The sequence below is a fragment of the Hemiscyllium ocellatum genome (assembly GCF_020745735.1).
Source record: "Hemiscyllium ocellatum isolate sHemOce1 chromosome 27 unlocalized genomic scaffold, sHemOce1.pat.X.cur. SUPER_27_unloc_6, whole genome shotgun sequence".
Taxonomy (NCBI): domain Eukaryota; kingdom Metazoa; phylum Chordata; class Chondrichthyes; order Orectolobiformes; family Hemiscylliidae; genus Hemiscyllium; species Hemiscyllium ocellatum.
Window position 1 is genome coordinate 715,136 of NW_026867515.1, and position 24,017 is coordinate 739,152.

The following is a 24,017-nucleotide window of genomic DNA, read 5'->3' on the forward strand; positions in this document are numbered from 1 at the left end:
AAGGCCTTCCCGGACTCGGGGCAGGAGAACGGCCTCTCCCCGGTGTGACCGCGCCGGTGGATCTCCAGCTCAGAGGGGACTCGAAACCCCTTCCCGCATTCCCCACACTTCCACGGTTTCCCCACGGCGCGGGCTCCCTCCAGGTTCGACGCTCCCTCTGACGTCCCACTCTGCTGCGGGTGGCCGGCTGGCTAACTCTCCGCTCCGGTAAAGCTCCCTCCACCCTCGAACAGCGGCATCTCAGTGCTTTACCAGTCAGATCTCTGGAAGCAGGCGGGACAATCCTCCTTCTCCACTCAAAAGATGGATAAAATTCCAGTCCCAATGAGTCAAGCTGGCTGAGGCAATTAGTTCAAGATATGCAGGTAAATCCTCCTGTGAAAGCCTGTCAATTAGAAAGTCATCGCTGTCAGTATCACGTAGAATCTCAGAGTTTAACAGATCGATTTCACGGAATATTCATTCCACGCCCATAACCCAACACCTGTGAGTCTCCATCCCACACACTCTCCCTACTGCCGTACCTAATACGCTCCCTCCCAATTTTTCTGATTCCTGACATTTGACAGATCTAGCTCCAAGAAAAGTTAAGAATTAGAACCCCTACAGTGTGGAAACAGGCCCTTCGGCCCAACAAGTCCATACCGACCCAACAAGTCCAGACCGACCCTGTGATGAGTATCCTACCCAGACCCATTCCCCTATATTTACCCCTGACACGTGCACCTAAGCTACACATCCCTGAACACTCTGGGCAATTTAGCACGGCCAACCCACCCTCACCTGCACAAGGTTGGACTGTGGGAGGAAACCGGAGCACTCGGGGGAAACCCACACGGAGAGTCGCCCGAGGCTGGAATTGAACCCAGGTCCCTGGCACTATGAGGCATCGGTGCTACCTACTGAGCCACCATGCCACCCTCATGCAGTTTGCTAACCTAGTTATCTGCCCCCCCACCTCTCTTTCTACCATATTGACAGACCAAGATGTTGGGGGGGGGGGGGGGGGGGGGGGGAAAGAGAATCAGAGCAAGAACTTTGCTTTGGTAACAAGACCTAGAACATGCTCGCTCTGAGGATGACTGTAGTGGAGTCGCTCAATACCCAAGTGAGACTGGAGGGACCCTATAGAGGAATACACTTACAGGACTCTCTGGATATAGAGAGGAATGAGTCTGACTAGATTCATCCACAGAGTCAGCATTGAGCCCAGTATTCTCCTGTCCTGTAACGGGTATGAGTGGAAATACATGACATGTTGTGGTTCTGTTCGCTGAACTGGGAGTTTGTATTGCAGACGCTTCGTCCCCTGTCTAGGTGACATCCTCAGTGCTTGGGAGCCTCCTGTGAAGCGCTTCTGTGATCTTTCCTCCGGCATTTATAGTGGTTTGTCTCTGCCCACTTCCGGTTGTCAGTTCCAGCTGTCCGCTGCAGTGGTCGGTATATTGGGTCGAGGTCGATGTGCTTATTGATTGAATCTGTGGATGAGTGCCATGCCTCTAGGAATTCCCTGGCTGTTCTCGGTTTGGCTTGTCCTATAATACTAGTGTTGTCCCAGTCGAATTCATGTTGATTGTCATCTGCGTGTATGGCTACCAAGGATAGCTGGTCGTGTCGTTTCGTGGCTAGTTGGTATTCATGGATGCGGATCGTTAGCTGTCTTCCTGTTTGTCCTATGTAGTGTTTTGTGCAGTCCTTGCATGGAATTTTGTACACAATAAGGACTGCACAAAACACTACATAGGACAAACAGGAAAACAGCTAATGATCCGCATCCATAACACTACTATCTTCTCCCAAACTTTGAACACACAACATGGCTACAACACTCTATGATATAACTAGAAATAAATTATAAATCAAATTTATACAACCATACATAAATACATATTGCACAGTAACACGAGATATATCCAAGTCCAGTATGATTTTTACTGTACAGTTAAACGAAACTTGAAAGGGTTCAGAAAATGTTTACAAAGATGTTGCCAGGGTTTGAGCTATAGGGAGTGGCTAAATAAGCTGGGGCTGTTTTCCCTGGAGCATCGGAGGCTGAGGGGTGACCTTTATTGAGGTTTATAAAATGATGAGGGGCATGGATAGGGTGAATAGACAAGGTCTTTTCCCTGGGGTGGGAGAGTCCAGAACTAGAGGTGAGAGGGGAAAAGACATAAAAAGGACCTAAGGGGCAACTTTGTCAGTCAGAGGGTGGTGCGTGTATGGAATGAGCTGCCAGAGGAAGTGGTGGAGGCTGGGACAATTGCAACATTTGAAAGGCATCTGGATGGGAATATGAATGGGAAGGGTTTGGAGGGACGTGCTGGCACATCGGACTAGATCAATTTTGGCTATGTGCTCGGCATGCACCAGTTGCACATAGGGTCTCTGTGTGCTATACATCTGTATGACTCTCAATGCTGTCCAGGTGAGTCAGTGATGTTATAACAACAACACTGGACCAGCAATCCAGAGGCCCCAGGCAAATAATCTGGGCTCATGGGTTCAAATACCAGTAAAAACAAACATTGGGGAAATTAAATTTAAATTTTTTTAAAAATCTGAATTGAAAACTAGTCTCAGTCATTGAGAAAATGAAACTTTTCTGAAAACCCATTTGATTCAATAACGCTCTTCAGGGAAGGAAATCCGTCAGCGTTAACTTGGTGCTGCCTGCATATGACGGCTCACGTGCTTGACTTTTAAAATGCCCCCTAAAGTCTGGCAATCCTCTTGTCTGAAGGGCAGTTAGTGACAAAAACATTGTTGGCCTTGCCAAAAAGAAAGCCCACATTCCATGAAGGAGTTTTTCTCAAATGTGACTTCACATCTGTGAATGAGTCACATCAGAACATCCAGACAAATAAGCACCAAAATGTCTGGTGCTGCAAGAGTACAGCAGGTCAGCCAGCATCTGAGGAGCAGGAGGTTTGACGTTTTTGGCATAACCCCTTGATTAGGAATGTGGGGTGGGCCCAAAGGGACTGAGAGATAAATGGGAGGGAGGTGGGACTGGGGGAAGGGAGCTGAGAATGCTATGGGTAGATGAAAGCAGGGGAAGAAGGTGACAGGTCAGAGAGGAGGGTGGAGCAGATAGATGGGAAGGCAGATGGACAGGTGGGACAGTTCAAAAGAGCAGTCCCAAGTTCGAGGGTTGTATCTGGGATGGGGGGGGGGGGGGGGGAGGGGAGAATGAGGAAACTGGTGAAATCAATATTGATCCCGTATGGTTGGAGGGTCCCAATGCAGAGGCATTCTTCCTCCAGGTATCAGGTGGCCTAGGACCCTGAAACCACATGGCATCAACATCGATATCATCAGTTTCCTCACATTCCCTCCCCCCTCCCACCCCAGCTCCAACCCTCCAACTCAGCACCACCCTCTTGAACTGTCTCACCTGTCCACCTTCCTTCCCACCAATCTGCTCCACCCTGTTGCCATCACCACCACCCCCAACCTGCATCTACCTTACCCCCAGCCCCACTCCCACCTTCCTATTTATCTCTCAGCACCCTTTCCACCCCTCCCCCTCCGCAATTCCTGATGAAGGACACGAGAGAGAGAGAAACAGACACAGACACAGAGAGACAGAGACAGCGATCTAGACCAATGCATCCAGCATATCCACCTTTCCTGAGTTCACCTCCTTTCACTTCACTTCCTACAAACCAACAGTTTAATCCCAAAATGAGGAAAGAAATGGATTAGGAGGGGTGAGAAGAGAGGGTGCTGTACTCACAGAGGTTGGTGCAGTCTGGGGTAACACTCAATCTTCATTCAGAGAGAGAGAGCAGCAGGAGCTCATGATCCAACTTCCGCATTCAGACAATGAGGGGATGCTTTGGTAGGAGGACCAGCCTTCCTTCCGGTCCTCCAAAACTTCCCATTGGTCATGCCTCCCCGTGTCGAGGTGAAGGGAGGGGAGCTTGGGGGGTGGAGGAGGAGGGAGGTCACGTGGGCGTAACAAAGACCAGCGCCGCCACACGGACTTGTGCTCCGTCCAATGAACGCGCGGCCTTTGTGACGACGGCGGTCCCTCGATTCACGTGACCGGATGCTCCTGCACATGCGCCGTTGCGGGAGGGTTATGGGGAGCTGATGTTGTGTTGGTTTGGAGGGTCGCTGTGTCCAGGAAGAGGTGAGTGTGGCTCAGTCAATGAGCATCAGTCAGACCCTGCTGGAGCATGGGCGGGGGGGAAATATTAGGTACAGCAAGTGTTAAAGAGTGTGTGGGATGGAGTTTTACAGCTTTTTTAGGTAATAAGTCCCTTTCTGGACAATACTGGGGGATGGGTAATATCAGAAACAGCAGAGTGAGAATTGAAGAAAAGTGTGTGTGTGTGTGTGTGTGTGTGAGAGAGAGAGAGGGGGGGGGTGGAGATTTGCAACACTTTTTAAAGTTAAAAATCACACAACTCTAGGTTATAGGAGAAAATGAGGTCTGCAGATGCTGGAGATCAGAGCTGGAAATGTGTTGCTGGAAAAGCTCAGCAGGTCAGGCAGCATCCAAGGAACAGGAGAATCGAGGTTTCGGGCATGAGCCCGTCTTCAGGAATGAGGAAAGTGTCCTCATTCTTTCCTCATTCCTGATGAAGGGCTTTTGCCCGAAATGTCGATTTTTTTTTATTTTTTTCCCTGCTCCTCGGATGCTGCCTGACCTGCTGTGCTTTTCCAGCACCACACTGATCTCCAGCATCTGCTGTCTTTTTCGCCTGGAGGTTTTACTAGCTACCTGATGAAGGTGCAGAGCTCTGAAAGCTCGAACTTCTAAACAAATCTAATGGACTACAACCTGGTGATGTGTGATTTTTTTTATGTTTGTACACCCCAGCCCAACACTGGCATCTGCATATTGTAACTTGGTTGTTTTAGGGAAGTTCTACAGAAACTAGAATGATCTGTTCTGAATTCCTGTCATGTGCAGGCAGCAATGACTTTTGTAATCCCCTTTTCACAGGATATGAGAAGAGCAGCTTTGCAGATAGAGCTCCCCAACTGAGTACCATGTGAAGGTCTGACAGAGCCCCTTGATTCGTGGGACAGGAGAGACGTCCCTCTTTCAGTCCAGAAGGGGCAAATTCTTTGAACGTTTTTGTCTGCTTCAGTAGGCTCTTAAAGTATCATCTTTACCTGAACCACAGGGGCACGTGCCTGAGCCAGTTTGCCCACTGTGGGGAAAGGAAGTCTCAGGAGGCATTCCGCGCGCCATGGAGAAACCGTGGAAGTGTGGGGATTGCGGGAAAGGATTCCGCTACCCCTCCATGCTGGAGATCCACCGCCGTGTCCACACCGGGGAGCGGCCCTTCACCTGCTCCGTCTGCGGCAAGGGCTTCACCCAGTTGCCCCACCTGCTGACCCACCAGCGGCTCCACACCGGGGAGAGGCCGTTTGCTTGCTCCGAGTGCGGGAAGGACTTCAGCGAATCGTCCAGCCTGCTCATGCACTGGCGGGTCCACACCAGGGAGCGGCCCTTCACCTGCTCGGTGTGCGGCAAGGGCTTCTCTCACTCGTCCACCCTGCTCAAGCACCGGCAGGTCCACACCGGGGAGCGGCCCTTCACCTGCACCGTCTGCGGCAAGGGCTTCACCCGCTCGTCGCACCTGCTGACCCACCAGCGGGTCCACACCGGGGAGAGGCCATTCAGCTGCTCCGTCTGTGGCAAGAGCTTCTCTCACTCGTCCAGCCTGCACAATCACCAGCGGGTCCACACCGGGGAGCGGCCCTTCACCTGCTCCATATGCGGCAAGGGCTTCCCTTACTCGTCCACCCTGCTGCGGCACCAGCAGGTCCACACCGCGGAGCGTCCTTCACCTGCTCCGTCTGCGGCAAGGGCTTCTCTCACTCATCCACCCTGCTGCGGCACCAGCTGGTGCACACCGGCGAGGACGCCTTCACCTGCTCCGTCTGTGGCAAGGGCTTCCCCCACTCATCCGGCCTCCAGATCCACCAGTGGGTCCACACGGGGGAACATCCTTCTGATAGACCAGAAGTGCGCATAATACAGAGGAACTTCGATTATCCAGAATTAGATGAACCAGCACGGTGGCTCAGTGGTTAGTGCTGCTACCTCACAGTACCAGGGACCCGGGTTTCATTCCTGCCTCAGGCGACAGACTGTGTGGAGTTTGCACATTCTCCCTGCGTCTGCGTGGGTTTCCTCCTAGTGCTCCGGTTCCGTCCCACAGTCCAAAGATGTGCAGGTCAGGGTGAATTGGCCATGCTAAATTGCCCGTAGTGTTAGTTACATTAGTCAGAGGGAAATGGGTCTGGGTGGGTTACTCTTCGGAGGGTCAGTGTGGACTGGTTGGGCCTGTTTCCTCACTGGAAGGGATCTAATCGTCAAGCGACGGAAATACACCCTGCATGTGTCCTTTGGATAATCGAGGTTCCTGTGTATTCCAAAAGTGGCCTAACCAACGTCCTGTCCAGACCCCAACCCCTATACTCAGTGCTCTGACCAATAAAGTGATCTGCAGAATCTGCGGGGCTTGCTTAATCCTGGAAGGTAAATCACGTGTTTCTCCTTCTCTTGCAGGTGGATCCAAGATTTCACTCTCTGTCCCATTGAGTCTCCAGTCAGGTCCTTCAGCTCAACTGGTCTCTCTCAGTATTTCTGACCCATGTGAGCCTCTACGCACCTCCCCTTCACTTGCTCACACTTGATTTCCCTTACAGCAGCATTCCCTTCAGTTCCTTTCTCCCTGACGTCTGTATCCAGCTTCTCCTTAAATGCCGTCCACCTCGACCTGCTACTGTGGGGGTCATTCCCGCTGCAGACAGAGGTCTCTCCTTTGTAACCTCTTCAAAAGATTTACCGCTGACTTCCCCCTTCAGTCTTTTCCATTTCTGGGTCTCCCCGCTGTTGCCAAACTTGGAAGGGTTCAGAAAAGATTTACAAGGATGTTGCCAGGGTTGGAGGATCTGAGCTACAGGGAGAGGCTGAACAGGCTGGGGCTGTTTTCCCTGGAGCGTCGGAGGCTGAGGGATGACGTTATAGAGGTTTACAAAATTATGACTGGCATGGATAGGATAAATAGGCAAAGTCTTTTCCCTGGGGTTGGGGAATCCAGAACTAGAGGGCATAGGTTTAGGGTGAGAGGGGAAGATATAAAAGAGACCTACAGGGCAACTTTTTCATACAGAAGGTGGTGTGTGTATGGAATGAGCTGCCAGAGGAAGTGGTGGAGGCTGGTACAATTACAACATTTAAGAGGCATTTGGATGGGTATATGAATAGGAAGGGTTTGGAGGGAGATGGGCCGGGTGCTGGCAGGTGGGACTATATTGGGTTGGGATATCTGGTCGGTATGGACCGGTTGGACCGAAGGGTCTGTTTCCGTGCTGTACATCCTGGTTTTGATTTGCCTTTTGGCTGGTACTGAAATCCACTCCGGACAGAATTCAGAGATGTTTTGATTTTTTTTCAGTAAATTGTTACGGAGCTAGGATAGCCTGAAAAGGGACAGACTCCTGTTTTGCAAAACGCACTAGTTAAGCATCAATAAATGTTGCGTCGTCACAAAGACTTCAGGAAGATCTTTTGGTTTCAGTTTATCTGTGTGTGTTTGTTGGGGGAAAGGTTTTTGGTCACAATTTACAGTGTTCGCAGCCGGCAGAGAGAAATCAGCGGACATATAACTGGTGCGCAGAGTACAACGGCAATATCGTCGTTGACCGTGCGGAAATCCAGTGTCAAGGTGGAAAAGCGCAGCAGGTCAGCCAGCGTCCAAGGAGCCAGAGAATCGACGGTTTGGGCAGAAGCCCTTCAACAGGAATGCCAGTGTCAGTTTAAATCGTTTTAAAGGAGTCGAACGTTTGCCTGCTTTGAAACGAGCGGAAGAGTCAACAGGAGATGTTACATATCATCTTGCAAAAGAAAATAACCAACAGGTTAGCTTGAACTCGTCGGAACGTGCATCCATAGTGAAGAGCTGGGAAATGGAGATTTTACCTCTTTTGAGAGAGGTTGGAGCTGAAGAGACTTCTGTTTAACAACTTATGACCCTATAAAACTGAACAACTTTAAGCTTAGACATGTCTTTATCAGAGAAACTTTAAGTATAGTCAGAATTAAACCAGAAAGCATAACGTACATATTAACATCATTTTTAAAGTTAGTGTTTATTTTGTTTAATGTCTTTATAAACACTGACTGCTGTGATAGGAATGTACTGCTTCTTTCTAGGCCACAGTCGCCTGGATCACAACATGAATTCAACTGTTTCACCCAGTTCTGAATTATAGCAGCCCCAGGGCTTGTTTTATTAAAACGCAAAATTATGCAATAATTATAAAGGAATTTGTGTAAACATTCTGAAATGCTTATCACGTCACTAGTGAAGTCTTAAACGCTTAACCATTTAATTAACCCAATGCATGTGTGTAGATGAAGGAATTAAGAATTGATATTTGTGTCGAGGTTCACGTTTTGGAGGGATTAGTTACCGATGATCAATAATGATTGGAGTTTACACGCCAGAATAAGTTCAGTTCATTGTTGATCTGGTATCCTGGCACACTTGGGCAGGTCTTAAGATGCTGCTGTTATGTCTAGAACAGCATCCAGAAAACATTTTGTACTAAGAGTCTTCTGTTCAAGAGAAAATGAAACCCATCCCACTGGATTCACAACAAAAGTCTTTTAAAAATACAAGTGCTAAGCAGCCTTCCCTCCCTCCAACCGAAAAGCAAACCTTCCATCACCTTGCAAATCTCTGCTCTGACAAATCCCAGCCCGGTGACCGACAGCAAGCAAGTTGTGCACGGAATTGACAAATATGCTGCTTGGTCTTAAAATCCAGTGTGTTTTCACTTGTTAGGTTAGGTTAGATTACTGACGGTGTGGAAACAGGCCCTTCGGCCTGTTAGGACTGCGATCAATGACACTCGAGACCAATCGAAGCCATTTAGGAATAGCAGATGATGGCTAGGAATCTCTTGGGTGAACAATAGTTTCTTGAGTCTTGAGGCATATAGCACTTTACAATCTCTAACTGCAGCATAAAAGCACAAATTTACTTGTTGCAAATTTGAACGCGGAAGAAAAAAATACACAACTCGGGGGTCTTTGGACCACAGCCCTCACTTTCTGAGGCCTTAAAGGGGAAGGATCAGAAATGAGAGATACAGTTATAAAGTAAAATCATATATTGTCCCGCGTTTCTCTCTCGGGCATAGCTCCTCCATCTCCTCTGGTTTCGATCCCGTAATCTTTCTCTGGGGTGCCCCCATCACAGGCTCCTCCAGCACCGCTGCCTGGTATGCGGGTGGGGGATCATCCTTTCCCGTCAGGGCACGGTCAATCGTTCGTGTCACAAGCGTCCTGATACATGGTATACAACAACAACCATAGGTAATAAAGATAGCAACAGAGATGCATAAACCAAGGGCCAGCTGTCCCAGCATATTTCCCCATCTACCGAATGTGTTATTCAGCCAATCTATGACTGGGTTTTTAACCCCCGACTGATGCTTCAATTCAGTGGCTAAGGCTCGGAGTTTAACATCTGGTGACCCTGAACGGGGGAGGAAGAGACTGCAGGTTGGCAGGTCAGTGGGCAGACAATTTTTTCGGCCGAAAATTTTAAGGTGAGGAAGCGCCTGTTACATCTAAGGCTTCCAGTAGTTAACTTTTGAGTTAGTTCTTGTCTGCTTTCCGATCCTCACCAACCCAAATTAATTTAACTTGGCCACAGAGGCGCAGAATCCTGGCTGGTAAGTCATTTTTTAAAATCTAAAGTAGCGTAAAACTTGGAGATAACAAGGGCTCCGTAGCATAAAAACTTGGAGGTAACAAGGGCTCCGTAGCGTAAAACTGGTAGCGTAGACCAGTTGTTAAGAAGAGAGATCTGCCAAGCGAAGGTCAGGTTTTGAAAGACGTACTGTTCTAGGGCGGATCCCGACAGGGAGGGGGTCAGATGGAGGAACTTAATATCTGAATTTGTATGTCAATGTGTGAGAGAAAGAGTCTGTGTGTGTGTGTGTGAGGGTCTGTGTGCGAAAAGACAGAGAGTGAGGGGCCGACCCAAAGAGAGAGAGAGCGAGTGCTGCGAGCATAACGGACAGTGTGTCTGTGTGAAAGAGAGCGAGAGTGAAAAATCTGTACAGCCTGCAGAAACTTTAACCCTTTGTGATCTGGTTTAAATGCACTTGTTTGTTGGTGATTGAATGCTTGGGTTTTCTTCTTAGAGCTTGAGTTCCAGGACTGTTTTAAATGTGATTTTTATGGAAACTTAACATGATTTTTTTAAGGTTGATAACTTCTGTTCTTTTACAAGTCATGACTGCCTAACTATCCTTTTCTAACTAATCTCTTTTATCTTTACATAAAAGCAATATATGAAGGACAGTTGAAGTTTCAGTTCAACAGTAGGTTGTTGTAAAAACGAAAACTTCCATGGTTATTATCTGTGACCTTGGATTCGGCCATTGTTCATGCATTAGAAGTTTTTTTTAACTTGAATTGACAAATTATTGTAAGACAGCTCTGATTATTTTACGACCTAAAGTATTGTAATTAAGAAATGATTGGTCAGGAGTACTTAAGAAAACTAATTTTGGATCTAAATTAGGGTAATAAATCTGGGTGATTACAGTGGATTTCAAAATTGGGAACTGTATGACTTTTACATTTTAAATATTAAATACTGAATAAATGGAAGTAAATATATAAATATGTTTACAAGTTAGGAACAGGCTTTAAAGTTAGTCAAGCATGAATTGATAAATTGGTGTTTGAGGATATGGGAAGCTAGGAACATTGCAATATTTCTTAATTATTATAGCTATGTTTAAAGTCAATTTTAACATTGGAAGTCAGGCTTTGGGAAACTTTATAGGCTTAGACATTAAGCAGGATAAGTTGGAATTAACCTTGAGACAACAGCCTTAAGCTTGTTTGCATCCTGATAAATTCTGCTGGGTCATCACAGAAAGGTGGATTTGTATCTAAAGAAGAAAATTGTTAGTTTGTTTGAACAGTTCAGTTGGGTGTGCAGCCAGTTTTGATGTGTTGGAACTAAGTACTATAATAAAATACGCTATAATTGAGGATGTTTAAGGGCCTGTACGGCACTGTATTTTTCGATGTTCTATGTTCTAATGTTCAGAGATGTTTGAAGTAGGAACAGAATCATGATAATGCACACGTTAATTGTATAGACAACAGATGAGAAAGGGCTTTGGGGCTCATCCTGGACTGGTTGTTAATCAGCAGTTTGCATGTCTGACCAGGAACGTTTCCAGTTTTGGTTCTAGGTGGTTAAACAGAAAAGTGAATGACTTGAAGGTTGAAGGTTCAACTCTTAACACATGATAGTAATGACCAAATTAGGTTCAGATCAAAAAAGATAGAGTCTGAAAGATAAAGGCAACAGGATGTTTATTTTAGTGGCAACATTTAAAAGAAACAGTTTGAATAGTGAGATAACCGTGGAGAATGTTTTAAAACCAGTTGAACAGAGAGCAAGGTAATATAGTCTGACTGAAGAAAATACATTTAGGTTTGAGCTTTCAAGAATAAATTGATTAAAGCAAAAGCATCAGACGAAAAAAGGAATTAGAAAGTTGCATTTGGAATGTTAAAATCAAGATTACAATGAAGTATTCTAAGGAATAAAAGCATAGTCAAAAAACAGATGAGGTAATCTAAAGGTGAAAGTGGTCATTTTTTACTTAAACATCACCAGTACTTTTTTTATTATCATTAAATATTTTCACTGTGCTGTTGCAGAGGAAAATGAAATTATGATCTGTCAAAACTCTTAAAAAGGATAGTGATGAGAACACTTGTGGAGAAAAACCATGGAAAAAACTGTATTTGAAAGGGAAGTTATGTTCAGGAGAGCCCATGGGTCACAGGCTTAGGATAGGGGTTAGGCCATTTAAAACTGAGATGAGGAAACATTTCTTCACCCAGAGAGTGGCGAGTCCATACAATTCTATGCCACAGAAGGTGGTTAAGTCTAAAACATTGAATGTTTTTCAAGAAGGACTTAGATAGGGCTAAAGGATCAAAATGTATTAGAAGAAAGTGAGTAAGAGACTATGCTTCAGTAAAAGAGGGCATTTATGGAGACCATATCTGGAACACGGCACAATGTTAGGCACCTCTATTTAAGAACGGGTGTATGTGTTCAGAGAGCATTTGGAAGGGATGGGTTGTCTTTTGAGAACAGGCTTTGTATGTATCTGCAGGAGCTTTGCAGAGTGAGTGGTTATTAATCGAAAATTAAGATGTTGAGTGGTTTGAAGTTTCATCTGGTGGGATAATCTTAAATTCAGAGTCTCTGTTTCAAAGGCCACAGATTAGAACAATTTTTCTTCCTTATGGAGAATTGGGAATCTTTGGAACTGTTCTGCTAAAATGTGGTGTTAAATATAGATTCTTGATCAGCAAGGAGGGAAATCTTCTGTGCTGTACTTTTCTATCTGTCTCCTAAAATACATGGGATTACAGAGTAAATGGATCATCCATAGCTTGAATAGCTGAGCATTTAGAAACCATTAGCAGAATTGGAGACAGTCAGCATAGATTTATGAAAGGGAAGTCAAGCTTGACAAATTTACTGGAATGTTTTGAGGATGTAAATAATAGTTACTGAAAGGGAGCCAGTGGAGGTGGTTTATTTGGAATTTCAGAAGACTTTTAACAAAGTCTCAATAAGGGATTAATGCGTAAAGTTAAAGAATGTAGGAATAGATCTAGTTTATTGAGGTGGATATAAAACAGGTTGGCAAGTGGGAAAAGAGTAAGAAGAAACAGGTCTTTTTCTGAATGGGAGGCTGGAAATGAGGGGCAGTAGCCAGATCCTGATGTGGATAGGTTTTTGCCCTGTTGTAAGATTCTCCATACAGGTATCAAAGGACCCATGCGGAGCGACGGTGGTATTGGACTCCGACCCCACACAAGATCGCTTACCCGAGGATATCAAGTTGGTACAATTGACAAAGCCAGCTGCAACAGAACCCGTTTCCTCACGAAGAGTGAAGCAGCCGAATTAACGGTAAGCCGAGCGGACCTGTGGTGGTACTGCGGAGGTAGGATCCTGTACAATTGGTTGCCTCTAAATTGGGAAGGGAGTTGTGTCCTAGTAACCCTGAATGCCCCGCTCTTTATGTCCCCACGAGCACCTGGTGATTACACCTTCCAGAAGCCACCCCGGGGACTCGATCGCCATGCCCAACATAGGCGAAACATCAACCCAATAGTGGATTTAAAGAACCCTCATGGGGTCTGGATCGATGCAATCGGTCAGGCCAGAAACATCCCCGATGAGTATAAACTAATAGACGAGGTGGCCTCCGGCTTTGAGAGCTTTCCCCTTTTTGTGGCCATCTTCCCCGTCACGATAAATAAACACACCAATAGAATCAATCTCATCCATTATAATGTCCAAAGGCTTGCCAACGTAACCCGAGATGCGGTTGACGCGATCCACGAGCAGCTTGCTCAGACTTCCCTTATGACCCTGCAGAATAGGATGGCCCTGGACATGTTACTGGCCGAGAAAGGGGGGGGTCTGTGCACTGTTCGGAGAAACGTGCTGTACCTCAATATCAAACAACACAGGCCCGGATGGCAAGCTCACGCAGACCTTGATAGAACTCCGAGCCCTAGCCACTGAACTGAAGCAACAGTCGGGGATTAAAAACCCAGTCATAGATTGGCTGAATAGCACATTCGGTAGATGGGGAACTGTGCTAGGACAGCTGGCCCTTGGTTTATGCATCTCTGTTGCTATCTTTATTACCTGTGGTTGTTGTTGTATACCATGTATCAGGACGCTTGTGACACGAACGATTGACCGTGCCCTGACGGGAAAGGATGACCTCCCACCCGCACACCAGGCAGCGGTGCTGGTGGAGCCTGTGATGGGGGCACCCCAAGGAAAGATTACGGGATCAGAACCAGAGGGAATGGAGGAGCTGTGCCTGAGAGAGAAGCGCGGGACAATATATGATTTTGCTTTATAACTGTGTCACTCATTTCTAATCCTTCTACTTTCGGGCCTCAGAAAGTGAGGGCTGTAGTCCAGAGACCCCCCCAGTTGTATATTTTTTTTCCCATTCAAATTTGCAACAGGTAAATTTGTGCTTTTATGTTGCAGTTAGAGATTGTGAAGTGCTCTATTCCTCAGAACTAAAGAGACTATTGTTCACTCAAGAGATTCCTAGCCATTATCTGGTATTCCTAAATGGCTTCGATTGGTCTGGAGGGCCGCTGATCACAGTGATGGGCAGTGGTAACTGGCTTGTGTCCGTCCTTGACGGCTGTGAAATGGATGTGGGTTTTTATTGGTCAGTGAAGATGACTGTTTAGCCAATGACGGGTAAGATTCCTCGAGCGAGGGACAACCTAAGACAGGCACAGTCGTGCATTGACCTTCAGAATGGTGGCCTGTGGTCATGTGGTTTTAACAGATGCCTGGCTTTTGTATCCGTGTCGGGAATCTGGTCAAGTTTCTGGCTTGCAAAGCAGCTTGATAGAAGGAAAATCGTGGACCCAGTACAATGTATTCTCAGTATTTTTGACAGATGAAAGTGCCAGTTTTGTGGCAGCTTCCAGAACCGACTTAATCCTATTACAAAAGGATTTGACATGATGTCAGTAGTTTAAAAGTTAGTTTAGGATGTCATGATATAATACGACCGATTTTAATGGGAGGTTGTACAATTGGGTGTTCTTTGGACAGCGGACCTTCATTCTGCAGGCATCCTAACTCATCCACTTTGTGTTTTCCTCTGGTTCTCTTCCATTTGTTATCATACTCAGTTATACTTTTTTTTGTAGTTTTGTTGGTTTTGAGGGAGCTTTTGTAGTTGTTTTCTTTAAAAGAAGTAACCTAGAATTGCCTACTAATTGTTAATTTTCGCTTGTTGCTTGTTTTATAGTGGTATGCTGCTTAGGGACCCCTTCACCCTGAACTGATGTCTCCCTAGAACCGGTCGGCCTGGTTGAGATAACGTGTTCGGAGAAGCCAAAGGGATGTGTGGGGGCGTCCGCCGACACACCCGTCCTCTGTTGCCGCGCGACATTGCGTTTGTAACGGTATGGGTTGATGTGGCCTCAGTAGAGGCCAAGGGAGGGAGTGTTGGGATATATATATAATATAAAATAGGCCTAGGCAGGGTAGAATTGTAATTACTGCTTGGGAATCGGGGGGGCACTGCGGAGCAGTTGTTTGGACTGCTGACCGAAACTGCCTGTACAGCTGGACTGTTGTTTACCAGACTGGAATTGTCTCGTGGATATTTGCCAAGGTCAGGCAGCACAATGGCCGGCTCTTCTCAGCGTAGCTGCCAAGGCCATAACAGGTGGCTGAGCTGTTGTTTACCAGACTGGAAACCGTCTCGTGGATATTTGCCAAGGCCGAATTTAGCTCTGTCACAGGAGACACTTTGTGTGCGGGAGATCATGTGTGTGAGTGATTACGTAGCATTAGCTTAGTGAAAAAATATATCAGGCGCGGACTTTTGGAAAAGCAGCAGAACGTGTACACCTTCTCCAGTGAACGCATGTACTTCACTGAAATCAGCCACGGTTCTGAAATAAACGCGAGCTTGTGCCAATTAATTGTCTGTGGTCTCTCCTCTAAACGAACACGCGAGGACAAAGTTCTGTCCTAACACTCTCCATCTAAATCTTTAACACTATGGCAGTCCCAGTCTATGTTTGGAAAGTTAAAATCCCCTACCATAACTACCCTATTATTTTTACAGAAAGCTGAGATCTCCTTGCAACTTTGTTTCTCAATTTCCCTCTGACTATTGGGGGTCTATAATACAATCCCAATAAGGTGATCATCCCTTTCTTATTTCTCAGTTCCACCCAACTAACTTCCTTGGATGTATTTCCAGGAATATCTTCCCTCAGTACAGCTGTAATGCTACCCCTTATCAAAAATGCTACCCATCTCCTCTCTTGCCTCCCCTTCTATTGCATTTGTATCCTGGAACATCAAGCTGCCAGTCCTGCCCATCCCTGAGCCATGTTTCCATAACTGCTACAACATCCCAGTCTCGTGTTCCTAACCATGCCAAGTTCATCTGCTTTCCCTGTTAGGCCCCTTGCATTGAAATAAATGCAGTTTAATTTATTACTCTTACCTTGTCCCTGCCTGCCCTGACTGTTTGACTCACTTCTGTTCTCAGCTGTACCCGTCTCAGATCGATCTCTTTCCTCACTATCTCCCTGGTTGGACTGAAGGATCTGTTTCCGTGCTGTATATCTATATGACTACCAGTCCTGATGTAAGTTTAGAAATGAGTAACTTTCAATAATTCAATCTTGTTGAATTCACCTCCTGAAAGGTTTCAAATGAACCCCTCCAAGCAATATGATTTAAATATGTGGAGTTGGATAAAGTATCCCATCAAGTTCAACATGAATGCGCAGTTGAAGAAGTCAGAAGTCACACAACACCAGGTTACAGTCCAACAGGTTTATTTAAAATCCCAAGCTTTCGGAGCATTGCTCCTTCATCAATGCTGCTCCTTTATCACTTCACCTGATGAAGGAACAGTGCTCCGAAAGCTCGTGGGTTCAAATCAATCTACTGGGATTCTCACCTGGTGTCGTGTGACTTCTGACCTGTCCACCCGATCCAACAACAGCACCTCTGCATCAGAGTTGGTGAATGAGATCAGATTTTATTCAGTGATGTTCATCTGGACGTCCTTGTGCCTGAAACATTGATTCTCCTGCTCCTTGGATGCTGCCTGACCTGCTGTGCTTTTCCAGCACCATACTCTCAACTCCAATCTCCAGCATTTGCAGTCCTCACTTTCTCCTGGTTCATGTGGAAACTCAACACTGTCAGAGTGACAAAGGGACACAAGTCATAGAATATTATTACACAGAGACAGGCCCTTCAGCCAAAACTGGTCCATGCTGACCAAAATGTTTGTTAACACTAACCCCATTTCCCTGCACTTAGCCCATATCTTTCTAAAGCTTTCCTACACATGTATTTGTCTAAATGTCTTTTCAATGTTGTTAATGTACCTATGTCAACTACTTTCACTGGTAGCTGTTTCCCCAGGCGAACTACACTCTGTAAATATTTTGCCCCTCATCTTTTTTTCCATCTTTTCCTCTCATCATAAAAATGAGTCCTTGGTCTTGAAATCCCCCACCCTAGGGAAGAGACAGCTATCATTAACACAACTCCACCCCTCATGGTTTAAAAATATTGCCTCTCAACCTCCTCTGCTCCACTGGAAAAACATCCCAGCCTATCCAGCCTAAATTCTAATTTGATAATAATGGCAGTGATGATTTTGGCTGTGTGTGTGTCAAGGGTCTCTCATTTCTAAGCCAATGCTATGCCTCTTAAGTTCACCTCATCTTAAAACGAATGGCACCCCATTCATTTAAAACGTCCATGTTTCTGTGCAAAGTCAGTCCTGGTCAGGAAATAGGCAGCGGTGTCTTTTGTTCCCGTAGACTGCTCTGTTTTGAGATGTATGAGTAAATCTTCAGAACAAAAGATTAATGCAGCCTTTATTCATGTCTCAATATTAAAAACACTTTCTCCATTTACAGATGTGATTGAGAAGCTTCCCCCAATGAATCTTTGACTGATGACAGCATTTGTCAGGCTTTTGAAAGTCACTGTAGCTCTGTCACAGCACAGGGGAGGGCTCTTTCAGACAGAACGCGTCATGCAGAAAATTCTCCCACATTAGTTGAGCAAAGTTGATGTCTTTTTAAGACATTGTGAAACTTGAAAGGGTTCAGAAGAGGTTTGGAAGGATGTTGCCAGGGCTGCAAGGTTTGAGCTACAGGGAGAGGCTGAATATGCTGGTACTATTTTCCCGGAAGCTTCAGAGTCAGCCAGAAACATCTGTTGAATCAGGAAAATCTCTTCCTGCAGCAGCTTTGGACAGACTACTCACTAAAACCCGAACCAAATCCAGTGGGAAAAATATGGGACAACTGCCCTTTCATTGTAGAAGTGTTTTAGATTTATACAGTTTGTTAGTAGTTTCGTCCATTTGTTCGAGAGTTGTTTAAATAAATTGCTGATTGTTGATTTTAAAGTGTCAGGGATTTACTACCTACAGCAGGTTACACCATTTATCACAGCGACTTTACAGATTAAAGGGTAGGGTCATGTCTTGTGTTGTTGTGTGGAATCTGTGACAGCTGCAACAATTCATCCCAACTCCTGTACTCATTGCTCTGACTGATGAAAGCAACATGCCGAAAGTCTTCTTCACCACCCTGTCTACCCCTGACTCCACTTTCTAGGAGCTATGAACCTGTACCCATACATCTCTTGGTTTGAAATACTGCAGATGAAACAGATTTGGTGCTTTTCGGTACGTGTTGTTATTTGGTGCTTATCTCGACTAATTTTATACTGAATGCATGACTGATGAAGGCCAGTGTGCCAAAAAATTTCTACCTGTGACTCCACTTTCAGAGAACTGTGAACCTCTACTCCAAGATCCTTCTGTTCCACTACACTCCTTAAGGTCCTACCATTCACCATGAAATTCCTACCTTGATTTGACTATACAAAATGTAAGACCTCACACCTATCTATATTAAACTCCATTTGCCATTAACCTTAAACCTATGCCCTCTAATTTTGGATTCCCCCACCTAAGGGAAAAGACCTTGCCTATTTACCCTACCCATGACCCTCATGATTTTATAAACGTCTTTAAAGTCACTCCTCAGCCTCCAAAGCTCCAAGGAAAATAGCTCCTGTCTGTTCAGCCTCTTCCTGTAGCTCAAACCCTCCAGCCCTGGCAGCATCCTTGTAAATGTTTTCTGAACCCTTTCAAGTTTCATAACACCCTTCCTGTAGCAGAAAGCACAGAATTGCATGCAGTATTGCAACAATGATGGAACCTATGTCCTCTCTGAAGAGGATTTTAAAACAATATTTATAACTACAAGCAAATCAAGTTAGTTGTGCATGACTTTCCCATAGCAGTTTGTTTTGGCTGTCCTTCATTAACCTATGCTTTTTAATATACAAGAAAATATTTTGTGGGATGTGATTGTTGCTCGCATGTCCAACATTTGCTCTCATGACCTTTGGATCGAGCAATTGGCTACATGCTAGAAGGCCGTCGAGAGTCAACCACATTGTCGTAGGTCTGGAGTCACATGATGTGAGTGTGCACACACGTGTGTAGGGCTGTGAATTGTAGATTTCCCTCCCTAAAAGAACACTTTCACAATAATCAATAATGATTGGAGAAAAGCAACAGTTCTGGCAGCATCTATGAGGAGACGACAGTGTTACTGTTTTGAGTCCGGTGGCCCTTCAAAGCTTGGCTGAATTCAAAACATCAACTGTTTTCTTTCCACAGATGCTGCCAGACCTGCTGCGTTTCCCCAGCAATTGTACCAGTTGTTGCTGATCTCCAACATCTGCAATTCATTGTTTTCATCAATAACGTTTCCTGGTTGCCAGTACTGAGACAAACTCTCACTTCCAGATCTTTTTATTCATTGAAAATAAAGTCCACTAGTATCCATGATGGGATTTTAATTTTTGTTCTCAGAAGACAGAGATCTCTGGGCTACTTAACCAGTATCACTAGATCACAATCTTCCCTTCACTGACAGTGACATTGACAACTGCTGAAAATATGTTGCTGGAAAGCACAGCAGGTCAGGCAGCATCCAAGGAGCAGGAGAATCGACGTTTCGGGCATGAGCCCTTCTTCAGGAATGCCTGAAACATCCATTTTCCTGCTCCTTTGATGCTGCCTGACCTGCTGCGCTTTTCCAGCAACACATTTTCAGCTCTGATCTCCAGCATCTGCAGTCCTCACTTTCTCCTCAGTGACAATGACAATCTTTCCTAAATATTTTTCTTTATTCATTCATGGAACGTGACACTTTGTCTCCCAACAAAAACCAAGTGCCAATTCAGAGGGCAGTTAAGAGTCAACTACATGACTTTGGATCAAGAGTGACACATTCACCAAACTAGGAAAGGACTGAAGATCTCCTTCCTTAAAAAAAAGGTCATTAGTGAACAAAATAGGTACTTATCAAGCGTCATAAGATCACCAAAGCAGCGATAAGCTTTATATTCCAGAAACATAAATTGATTTCAAATTGCATCGGGGCCATAGCAGCATCAATTTGAAACTCCAGATGATAAATCAAGTAACAATGCCCAAATGCCACCAACTCCCTACAATCTCTAGGCTTCCCAACACTGACTGGTCTGTAATTGCCAGTTGTATCCTTTTCCTCATTACTATTTACTATTCAGTTCAGCCCATTGAGTTGACTCTGCCATTTATTCAGATCACAATTATTCTGGTAAACATTTATTCCATGTCTTCCTGCCATTGTCCCATAATCCTCAATTCGCTTACTGATTTAAAAAAAAATCTATCTTAGCCTAGAATGCACATAACAACCCAGGCTCAACAGCCCTCTGTAGTATCAAGTTCCACAGATTTACTGCCCTCAGGAGAAATTCCTATCTGTCCTAAACATGCAATCTCTTATTTGGAGGTAACTTCCTCTAGTCGTAGACTCACCCATTTTTCCATGTTTAGCCTGTCAAGTCTCCTCAGGCTCTTGTACGTGACAATAAGGTAACCTCTAATTATAACTTCTAATAAGCACAGGCCCAACCTATTCAGTTCTCGTAAGACATTCTTTCCATCTCTGAAATCATCATGGTCAACCTTCTCTGGACTGCCTCCAATGCCAATATATCTTTCCTCAGGTAAAGGGCCCTGAACTGTTCTCAGTATTCAATTGCAGCCTGACTAGTACCTTACCATAGGTTCACTATAACCTTCCTATATTTATACTCTATTGAAAAGGCCAACCTCCCATTTGCCTCCCTATTACTTACTGAAATTGGATGAAGAGATTCGTGGATGTGATTCCAAATCCCTCTATTCTAAAGTTTTCTCCATTTAATATTCAGTTCTTCACCTCCTGACAAACTGCATGACCTCATTTTCCCATCTGCCAAGCTTTCGTTCATTTGCTTAACCTGTCTATATCCCTCTCCAGATATCTAATGTCATCCTCACCACCTGCTTTCACATCAACTGTCTCTTCTGCAAACTTAGCAAAAGTACATTCACTTTACTTATCCAAGTAATTCGTATACATATTGTAAATAATGTTGGCCCCAGCGTTGATCCCTGTGGTACACCACAAGTTACAAGTTGCCATCCTGAACATGCCCCTTACCACAACTGTGGTCGTTAGCCAATCCTCCATCCATGCCAAATTCAGCTTCCAACGCCCTGGGTTCTTTGCTTACTATTTCATGAGATGCGAATATCACTGGCTGTGCCAACAACTCTTTCCAAACTGACCTTGAAAAGGTGGTCCTGAGCTGCCTCTTAAATTGCTTCACAAACATGGTGTGGTCTGCAACAATGTTCAGGAGTGAGTTCCAGCATTTTGGTCAATAACAAAGAAGCAATGCGATATATCTTGCAGTCGGAATCCTGTGTTCACACTTCTCTGTTCTTGGTGGTTGAGGTCATGACTTGGAAGGTGCTTTTGAAGAACCACCACTCATGCAATCAAGCCAGACTGACAGATTTTGGTCTCAAACTCTGCCATTTGATTTTCCTCATCAATCTACATTCTTTCCAGCCATGTTTCAGTCTCAAACTGCCACGCAATGCCTTCTGTTACGGCTTAAAGGTAAGAATACACAAGATAATCAATCATATTTTGGGTTGTATAAATCTTAGCCTGCCAGAATTATTTTCTTCGACTTGAATTAAACTGGGTGACAGCATGAAATGGTTTGTTGCTCAGACTTGAATCTTCATGCTCAAGGAGACAGTGCCAATAATATCATTAAACTCCTTTTTTTGTTAAAAAAGGACAAGCTCTTGATTTATTTTTACAACTTACTGGTATTCACACCTGCACCTTCAATGTCAAACTCAGACATCATAAACGAAATTACACCATTAATTTTGTTTTACAATAATCCAACAGATTAATTAATAATACAGTGAAATCCAAGGCTGATTAATGTGATATTAGATTTGACCGAAAATGTAAAATTGAGATGAGAGATAACAAATGGGGGAAGGGCAGAAGGTAAGAAATGCAGCATCATAGAAGGTGTTCCTCCAGGGAGTGTATTTTACCAACTACAACTGCTCAATATAAACAAACACTCTGACATGATCCTCCGGTTTTAATGTAAACCATACCCCCATACAGTAGGTACCATTTAAATAAGTTAATAGATACAAGCCTTGAGTAAATCCAGCCTCCAGCCGGACCCCCCGCTTCTTGGAGCTCGGACCTTCCTCCAGCTCCGGGGGGTTGTTGAGCTCCTGGGCTCCGGCCGCCGCCGAAGAAGCCGCGGGCGCCGGCTCTCTCTCCTCCACCGCCGACAGTTTTAATTTGTTTTCCCGTTCACCCGGTAACCGTCACCTCTTGTTTGAAAAGTTCCGACTTTAATGTGAAATGTGTTTTAAAGGTATTTTCTGAGGTAAACGATGCCTGTCTGCCCCCCTCCCTCCGTCAGAAACCGCAGCCTCGCGCCGCCATCTTTGTTTATCTTCTTCATTCCGTCTCCACCTTCTGTGACGCGCGTCATCCACGCCTCCTCCAATCAGATCGCATCTTACTCCACCTGACCAATAGCGGCCGCGTTTGCGTGTCGTGTTGTCCCACCCTCTGCAATCTCTCTCTCCGATTGGTCGGTACGGACCACAAGCTTTGGGATTGGTGGGGAATGTCACAATCGGGTCCGTGTATCCGCCCTTTTCATTCCCGTTCATTCATTCAACAGCAGCTGACCCAATTTACTGCAACGGGCTCTGGGGCTATAGCGGTAGTGTCACATATTCAGGGGCAAGATGTGATTTTTAACGATTTCAACTGTGGCACCTCCACATCCATTCATTCAACCGAAGAGGACTCAATTCAGTGTAATGGGCTCTGAGGGTATAATATTTGTATCCCATGTTGAGAAGAAACCTCTCCCCATTCATTCAATAGAAGAGGACCTATTTGCTGCAGAGGGTTTTATTTTATGATGCAGTGGTAGTGTCCCAATCTTCGAGCCCTGAAATCCCACTGCTATGAAGATGCGTGGTAACACATTTTTTAGTCATAAGTCACATGACACCAGGTTATAGTCCAGCAGGTTTGTTTGGAAGATCTTACAGAAATATATTCAATTCTGAAAGAAATAGAGATAGGATGTTGCACTGGAAGGTGAGACTAGGATAATATCGCGTGGCCTCAAGATTAGAGGAAGCAGGTTTAAAACTGAACTGAGAAGAAACTTCTTCACCCAGAGGGTTGTTAATATATGGAATTCCTTGCCCAGGGAAGGATTTGACATTACTTCAGCAATCACTAGAAGCAGTCGATACGTTTTTGAAAAAATAAAAGAATTAAAGGATATGGTGAAAACGCAGGTAAGTGGAGTATAGTCCACGAAAAGATGAGTCATGATTTTATTGAGTGGTGAAGCAGACTCGAAGGGCCGGAAGGCCGACTCTTGCTCCTCGTTCTTATGTTGAAATCACAAGCTTTTGCAGTGCAGTCACTTCAGCAGATGAAGTCATAAAAAAACAAGTGCAGGAAAGAGAATTTAGATAAATGAAAGACAGAGCATCTCGACGGTCAATTACTTACTCCCATTCCTATTTATGATGATCTTACTACACAGCAAGTGGTGTGTTTTCCATTGTTTTTAAACAATGGAAATAAACAAATATTTAAGATGAACAGTTTGTTTTTCCTCACTTGGACACATTGTGACCTACGACAATTTATATAGCACTGTGAATATCATAAACCCTCTCATGAGATATCATAGGAACAATTCATAAACTAGATCTGTCACTGAGTCACTCAAATAGATAGAAAGGAGAAAAAATCCCAACATGTGCAGGATGCTAACGAAAAGTCAGCAACCTGAAATGGTAACAGGAGCAAGTGAACAGCCCCAATCAGGAAACTCATACTCTGACGCCCACTACAGTACCTTGTACTATTCTTCACTGAACACTGCAATTGTTTTCCTTTTCAGTTT

At 44.9% G+C, this 24,017-nt stretch overlaps 1 protein-coding gene and 1 pseudogene across 1 annotated transcript in view; one reads left to right on the forward strand and one right to left on the reverse strand.

Annotated features, from left to right (window-relative positions):
* LOC132808475 (gastrula zinc finger protein XlCGF7.1-like) overlaps window positions 1–24,017 on the reverse strand; it is a 506,159-nt gene that overhangs the window by 173,079 nt on the left and 309,063 nt on the right. The gene's annotated exons all lie outside the window — the stretch shown is intronic.
* LOC132808474 (zinc finger protein 239-like) lies at window positions 3,816–8,316 on the forward strand (annotated as a pseudogene).